Below are 9,087 nucleotides of genomic sequence, written 5' to 3'. Positions count from 1 at the left end.
GAACAGAACTGAACAAACGTCATGAAACATCCACTATGAGAATAAGTATTCTTGGTTTAGGTACTCTGTTCCCTGTGGAAAAATATTTATGTTTAGGCAACATAAACAATAATAAGTTCTGGTAAGGCTGTACTGTAGGAGTCCGAGGGCACTGCTCTAAAAAACCCCATATATTTAAAGAATTAGATTTATTTTCCCTTAAAGACTTGGAATCAGTCCATTGTTAATAAACCCTGACTCATCAAGAATTGCAAAAGAGAACCAGAGAAATGTTTTGAGGACTGGAGAGAAGGTCTTAGGCCTCCAAAATTCCAAGAGCTGTATCTGTTATTTTTATGCAGAAGAAGATTGGGGACCATAACTGTGAAAATATTTGTTACAAAGAGGTTTTTTTAATACCAGGAGGAAATAGATAATAAGAAATAGTTGCTAGAAGCTGAAGCACAGCAAATTAAAGTTACAAATACAGCTTCTTCTTCTTAAATTAACCATTAGAAACTGTAAGGAGGAACAGTGCATTCACCAGCAAATTGGATTGGGTTTGGTTTAGCAACTTGTTTCAGTTAAAGAAACCTATTAAGGCTCATGTTGCTGTAACCAAGTGGAATGCTGTGATTTATGAGATACAAGGAGATCAGATCTGGTTATATGGGTGGAATGAAACCTTCTGCCTCTAAAGAAACTGGTACAAGCTGTAGGCTGTGGATGCCATAGCTCTCAGGATTTGGCCTTCCCTCCATGACAAGTGCACGTGAGCCTCTTAATGCTGGAAGTGGTATTGCTTGGTACATTTTCCTCATACATTTAATAAAAACATCTGTGCAGGAAATGCTTCCCAAAGGACATATTAAGAACTTGTTTCAGGGGGCATCAGCTCTTACTCTGGCTTTGACCATTAATATATATGATTCCATTACCCTTTCTCGTTAAGTAGTACTAGAAGCTTTTTTTGCTACTGCAAATAATACATGGCAGACGGGACAACCCTATCAGGTCCTTTGGGGAGTACATAAGCTCTTTCCTGATTAGTTTAAATATCCTTTGAGGGACAATAGTAATCTAATTCAACCATTTTAAATAGGGGAACAGGAAAAGCCTAGCATTACCAAAATAAAAGGTGTTTCTAGAATCTACTAACACTATGTCTCTTACTACACCACTCCTTTTTTGAAAATAAACATTATTTTGAAAGAGTAACATATTCAAATGTAGGTGATAATATTTTATGCCCAGTGACATTAATTTCATTAAAATATGTAGTGACATAATAAATCAGCTTTTTTATATGACTCTATACTGAAAATTTTAATCAAGTTTATCTATCAAGAAAACAAATTAAGAAATTTCAGATGCTTGCATGAACGGTAAAATTAAGTATTTTTCCAGGTTTTTTCTCTAATCTTTATATTTTTCCATGCAAATCAACAGGAAGCACAAGCAGACTAGGCATTTCCCCCTTACATGGATCAAAATTAATATTTAATATCTGCAACACAGAAGCTCTAATACTGATGTGAAATTGGGGCCTAATTGAGGAAGATCTGCTGATCTAACTAGCTGTCCTACCCCTAGGGAGCTGTTAGAAGTCTGTAAGTGACAACACTATAATAATCTTCAAAATATTTATTAATTAGCTATGGGAGCATGTTATTGAATCATCAGGAAGTCGTATTTCATCCGAACAGCAACACTATTAACTACTTTTTAGTGTAATGGCCATGCCCATAGATTGCTGTTTGCACCCTTCCATTTCTAACTGCGTTGTTCCCCTAGAAAAACAGTGTGGTCTGAAAAAATCAGAGAAGTTTGGCATCATCTGTGAAGTTGTTGTTCCTTCAGGGTTAAGTTCAGCTCTGGGAAGAAAGGTCTCAAATTCCACTTGAGTGTTGCACAAGGGTGAATTTCATCCTTGCAACTCAAGTCACCTCTCAGCTTCTGCAACTGGGTATTGCACTGAAGAGTGACCAATGTACTCAGTTGGACCAAGAGGGGAGAAGGTTGGAGGAAACAACTAGTGCATCTCACAAGCCTCCCTCAGTACCAATTCACAGAGATACGTTGATAGTGCACATAAATGTGGCTCATCAGACGCAAGAGCATACTGGGGCTCTGTCAGCAAATACAGAAACTGCACCCATTTACAGAAGAAAAAAAAAGAAGAGTTACATTGTAGCACTCTCTTAATCTCTCCCCCCCCCCCTCCCCCCCCAGTGATAGCTGTCAAAACCAGTTTACTTGTAAGTGCAACAAGGAACTTGCTGCTCCTGGTGCATGTGGATGTCCCCAAGACAACCGTGACAGCCATCAGACAGGGAGGGTGTACAATTCTGTGGAAGCACCATCAGTTCCTGGGTCAGTATATGAATCTGCTAGTCCAGGGCTTGTAACCCTGGCATCACAGGCAAGACTTAGGCAGAAGACCTTAGCTTTGAAAGCCTGAAATCAGATTTCTTGAGGAGGGAACATGCCTGCCAGTGTTGTGATTTCTCATTTCTGCAGGCTATGATTGTAGTGATGAATTAACTCTGTAAGGCTCCATTCTATCCCGAGAACTCATGCCAGCAGTGGTCACTTCTTTGGAGCAGCAGCTACAGGCACAGTTCCTAGCACCACAGCATGCACCAGCACCCAGGAACGATTTGGGATGGAGACACAGCAGTACAATCAGAGTGTGAGGAAAGGAATAATGCCCTGGAAGAGGAATACTTCAGAAGTTTCTGTCTTTGAAAATCATCTGTTCTTTACCTCCTCTAATGGAGATTTCTCAGCCATATTGATGCATGGTACAGCAGAGCAGATGCAGGCTTTTCATAAGATGATAACCCTGTGCTTGTACCTTTGACTCCTGAGAAACCAGTGGGGGAGTTGTAATATTTTGTCTGATACCTCCTGTCAGCACATAAACATGCTACGCAGGAATAAATGTTTCTCCCAAGAACCAGAGATATATACAGCATCTGCTTTGAATTTGTACAGATGTTCTGAAAGGACAACGCTTGTGGCCTTGATAATACTATCACAGATCTAATGAGATTTACAAAGGAAAAAAGAAATGGATTATAATAATTACACGACATTAATGGTGATTAAGAGAGAGAAGGTCCGTGGGAGAGCAACAGAGATTTTGGAGTCCTGACACGGGCAGTAAAAAGCCTGGACAAGGAGAGAGGTGAGAGATGCCAACACACAGGAGGCAATGCTTGGTCTTCCACATTTCCTGTATGATTCCCCTCAGGGATACTGCTGGCAAGTATTCAAGGGTAAAAAACCACAAAACATACGCACTAATAGAGGTACAGGAATATAACAACTGCTTGAAGTAGCAACATGGTGCTAAACTGATGTCTCATAAGTCTTTATTTTCTATGTTGGCTAATACATTAGCTTTATAATAAATATCCAAATCCTATGCAGTCTCTGGCAATGAATACATTGACCTTTATGATGCATAGTTTTGTGTTTTTTCTAATAATGTTTACTGGCTAATTTGCAAATCTCTCAGTCATCAGTACAAATTAACAGAACTGTTGTGCAGGCATTACAATTTAAAATTTATAATTAACCCTTACCTACCATCATCTTGGAATCAATTCTGACATTAAGATAAATAAAACTCAGAAAAATTAATCACCTACTCTGCACTAGCAGAAAAATCAGTTTTCTAGAAATAAATGTTGACTACAAAAAGTTTTGAGTATTTCCTCTTCCTACAAACTCCAAAACCAATCCGTCTTTTATCACAAAATCTAAAGTATAATCAGAAAATAATTATATTCTAGCTGAGTTGTAAATTAAATCAGAATTGCTAAACACGAATTGCTATCTCAGATTGGATCATTACAGTACTAAAAAAAAATTCAGATGCACAAGCCCCCTCCTGAGCTGAGTATTGTCATGCAGGACCCTACGTGTTCTGCCACTAACAAAAGGAAACACTGACATTTTGTAGGAAGCAACAACTTCATCACCTTTTCAATAAAAGCCTCCACATGTAATGCTTTTTTCAAACCATCAGTAAAACCAGTGGATTCACATTAACCTCTGAATGATTCACAAACTTTTAGTATTTTCTGTACCACCACCCCATCTCCTCCTCCTTCCCACCTCCAAAAACCTCTCACCAAACAACTGCAAAGCCATTGGCTATTTCTGGAGCCAATATTTCAATAATTTTGTGATGGTCTCAAAATTGCAACTTGTTTTTCCATCTTCCAGGGCCAGCACTGTTATTGGTACTGTTTTGGTACACCTGCTTCTCAGTTGTTTAGTTCTTTATGTGTTTCCCAAATTCTTAAGTTTACTAAGCAGCCTTTAGACTTTCTCATGCTAAGAGTGCAATACTTCAGAGGGCATTCCTCAGTACGCCATTCTCTCAGTGTCAATCCATCTTTCCTTCCCAAACACAAGCTCTCAAGGAGAAGAAAAAAACCCAAACCAAACAAAACCCTCCTGTGTTACCCATCCCAGACTTGCACAGACTCTCTGCCTATAATTTACTTCTGTTTTGTGGGTTAAACATAAAATCACTGAGCTCAATGGGGTGGAGAGTACCTTCTATACCACTTTGCCAGAAGAACTTGAATCCAGTCCGAGATTGCTTTTTATCTCCACACGTTTTTGTACAAATGCCTCAAAAATTCAATTTTGGGTTAAAAAAACCCCTGCAAAAATATATTTGTATACATATTGATTTGTCAGAAATAATCATCACTTTGGATCATTTAATCCACTTGAACTGAAAAATTAGTTTTATTCGCACAGTTCAAAGCCCTTCCCTGTGATCTGCTGTAGAAACTACCAGAATACTGGAAAGAGAGAGAGACAGCATGTCTAAATAGAAAAGCCAGGAGTGTTTATAGACAGTGGTAAACAAGAGTTACTTGGAACACAGCTGTATTTCTGTGGTTTCCTCATTTTCTCATTGCTGGGTGCACAGCACAACAGTGTTAGATGATACGAGCTGCTGACAGCAGTAAAAAGCCCGATTACTAGTGCTCTAGATATGTCAGTACTTACCATCTGAAAAGATGGGCAGATCTACTTCTCTGAATAAAACAAGGCACAGGAAAAGGAGACTATTGCAAATCTGGCTCTGCAAAGTCTAAGGAATGAAGTAGGACGTGGCATAATCAGAACAACTGTAGAGGAATGTCACATACTGAGCATAACTAGCCAGCGCAGGAGTAGCAACTTGACCCAGTCTTTCCATACAGTTTAGCCAAAAAAAACCCCACAAAAAACCCCAAAAAACCACAACAATCAGCAGTGCAAGCTGGTCTCTACGGTAAAGCTAACCTGGACTCCAGCAAATAAGAGGGGAGGGAAGCAGCATGATCAGAGATTAGCAGTGTGCAAGAGGGAAGGCAGAGCAATGTAAAAAATTCATGGTTAGGACAACCACAGGAAATGATGTGTTGCTGGCAGATGTTTGTTTTGAAGTTTTCCATGACTGACTATGCATGAGCAGCAGTGCTCTCAGTATGCTGAGAGCTGCAGTCAGAGGAGAGCAGGAGCAACCCCAGGGGACAGCCACTAAGGCTTCTGAAGAACGCACCTCAAAAAGCCAGTTGCTTATTGTCCTTGCAGTGCCAGCTTGGTACAGCACTGCCCCTCAGCTGCCACCCCTAACCCCCTGTGCCAGCCTCACCCCCTGCCTCCCTTCAACAGAACAGGGATAACAAGGCTTTCAGCCTGATGGTTGAGCTCTTGGCTTTGGCCTGCTGTCTTATAGGCATCAAAGCAGATTTTCAACATCTTTCCCACCTCCAAGATTAATAAATTTGGACATTTTAAGCCAGAGGCACTTATAAGACCGCTTGTATACCACAGGTCATTGGTGCTCCAGTATCTGCTCAAAATACTGTGTGACCTTCCAAAAAGGCACCTAGTCCTGACTGAAGTCTACAGAGAAGCCGAAAACCTCTGCACTCCCTTAGGTTTGTTCAAGGTTAATCAGCACCACTGATCACCTTCTGTTTGATTTCTCATTTGAATTTATTATGTTTCAGTTTCCAACTGATGATTCTTGTTATGATTTTACCTCCTGGATGAATAAAACCACAGAGAATAAAGAGTCTTTCTCGTGGAAACACTATAACCACTTCATCTTTCTTTCCAGCATCTTCCTTGATTTGTCAGCATCACTTACAAAATTGGGCCTCTGAACTAGAGTATTCAAGTAGCAGATCCACAGACATTGTATAAGGTATTTAGACCTAAATGATGGTTAATATTTTCTTACTTAGAGACTTCAAACAATTTGCTTTCTTCATGTAATCAGAGTGTGTTATCCTGCATCCTTCCCAGGACAGAAAATAAATAGTAAATGCAAATTGCAGTTTTCATACTTTGTTGGTGATCTTGCCAGTCCTGTTGACTACAGCAAGGATGTGATCTTTTCCTAATTTACCTATTTTTGTAGCTGTATCAGCTATACCTTTTCTCCAGATAGCCCTACTTTTCCATTTCAACTTTCTGTTTCATGGCTTCTTCATATGGATTACTGTAATTTTTTCCATTCTTACAAGGTTTGTTATTAATTTCTTATCAGTTCCAGTCGTCAGTTCAGACCCAAGTCAGAGCAACCTTTAAGCCAAATCTTTGCTCATTGTTGAAAGAAAACTTGGGGCTTTTTGGACACTAAAAGCATTCTTCCTAAGCAAGTCCAAGTTTAAACTTCTGGTTTCGTCCTGTGTCATCCCATCATCCCCACCCCATCTAAAATTTCACCATAACAAGTTCTTAGCAAACAGACTTTTGAAAAGAGATTTTTCTTTTACCAAGGCTACCTCCTTTAGTGACGTGATATCAGAAGCTGCCAAGTTTGTGATTAATATTTCTAATATAAAATAGCAGTTTGACATTTTGGATACACAGCAATATGTCTCAATTAAAGGATAAAAAAATAGAGGGAATCACATTACATGAATGAGCATATTAGCTTCTGGAATTCTTCTTTTTTTTTTTTCCCTGAATAGCACATACAAATGGTAAAGTTAAAAACTTACCTTCCTGTGTATAAGTAGTACAAAGATCTATATCTGACACTTGGCATACAAAACCACAAGTGCATTGTCCATGGAGATTTAGAAAAATCTGATTGTATTTCATACGTACAAGTACACTCATCCATGTACACATACTCCTACACAAATCAGCTTTAAGGCTGAAAGGCTTTCAGACTTTTGATATAATAAGGTATAATCTTTAGTTCTTTGCAGACATTATAGCAGTATGTTCTGAGTCTAAATTTTAAAACCATTGCATTCGTTCAAACTTTAAATGTCAGTGGCCAATATTATATTGAATGTAGCTTTTGTGTTTCAGATTGAACACATGCTATGTTCTAATTCAGTGTTTTGAAATAAATCATTTACTTTCTAACTTTTCTTCCTTCTATCATCAGAGTAATTCAACACATGTCGTTTCCTGCAATGCTATCCAATTCACACATCAGCAGGTGGTATACAATTTTTCCTTATTTTCCCCCTCTTTTTACTGTGTAGCATTTTGTATGTTTAGATAGGACCCATCTTATTTAAAGAGCAGCAGCGGAGTGGCACTGTAAAACAATGACAGTTTCTACAACATATATCTCATAGTTTTTAATTACTCTTGTCAGTGTACGATTCAGTAACTGTTTTACTTAGAGATTATGACTTTAAACTAGTGATAGATTTAGCATATGTCCCATATTAATATCTTCAAAGAGCAATTACCAATATCCATCAGCTAAAGGTATATGGACAAATTCACATGCATCTGCCTAATAAAATAAAAATTAAAAAAAATCATCATTTTCATGATCCTCTATGCTAGACACAACTATGTACTTCTGCACATTCTTCTAATGTCTTATTGACAGACCTTTTATAGCTATTCCTGGCTACTCTGCCTGCTGAAAATCATCACTTTTGTCAATACAGTTAGGATTTTTCTCTGATTATTTTCTCCCATTTCTTCTGAACTAATCTTCTTTACATTTTTAACCAACAGGACAGACAGTGGAAAAAATGCACGTAGACACAATGATAGAAGGTTTTTGAGTAAACCCAACAATTAAAGACAAAGAAAGACTCACATAACACAAAGATCAGCATATGGACCACTTTTTCGAACCCCCACCAAAATACTGAAAAACAGAAAGGGCCCTAAAAGACATCAAGTAGAGCAGAACAATATTGTCAACCATCACTGGAGTTGTAAGGAAACCTGTGGTGAGTCAATCTTGTATTTCTGTATTCTTTAAACACATAAGTTTATCGTCCTCTAGTAAACTACACATAAAGTAGAATAATAGCTTTACACAGCTTAAATGAAGAGCTTGGTTTTTCAGACAAACATTTTTCTTTCCTAAAGTAGCAATTATAGGAGACACTAGGAGTTGGCTAGAGAGCTCAGTACAATCTATAAACACTTATTCATAGAACCACTGGGTGGACACTGTATTGGAGCCAACTCTTATGTTCAACATTTCCGCTGTGAAACAAGTTTGACATTTGTGTCCATCTCCCTTTTTTTTTTTTTAAAGGACAAATCAATTTGTAACACAGAGACAGCAGTTTGCAACCAACTGTGCTCAAGATCAAAATGAATTAATGATATTGAAATAAAGGTAACAGTGCAGTAAAGAGCAACAAATTAGAAATAAAGAGTAATATAAAATGGAAATATGACTTAGAAGGGCACACAAAAAGAATAGGATTAGCCAACAAAGCTTCCCTAATTTTCCTAATTGCCTCCTACTAATTCTTTGTATTGTAGTAAATTGATCAGCTGTTAAGCACATGGTCATCTCCTTTAAAAAAGATCACTATCTTTCGTGTTTGGCTTGAAGCTAATGTTATCTAGTCTTTTAGAAAATGATACTGGATATCCCTTTCAAACAACGTCAATTCTTTATCTCTGCTGCACTTTGTTGTTATCCTGCTCAGATGCATCTCACATTTCTCATGGGCAGACATTATCTAGGGATCTGGCGTCCTTTCTGAAACAACAGGATTACTGCATCTCTGACCTCACAACGAAAAGAAGTTTGCTTGCAACCTAAACATGTTCAGCTGAGGGCTTTATCAGCTCACATTTCTA

Source organism: Pseudopipra pipra, chromosome 12 (assembly GCF_036250125.1).
Source record: "Pseudopipra pipra isolate bDixPip1 chromosome 12, bDixPip1.hap1, whole genome shotgun sequence".
Classification (NCBI taxonomy): Eukaryota; Metazoa; Chordata; class Aves; order Passeriformes; family Pipridae; genus Pseudopipra; species Pseudopipra pipra.
This window is presented reverse-complemented; position numbering follows the sequence as displayed.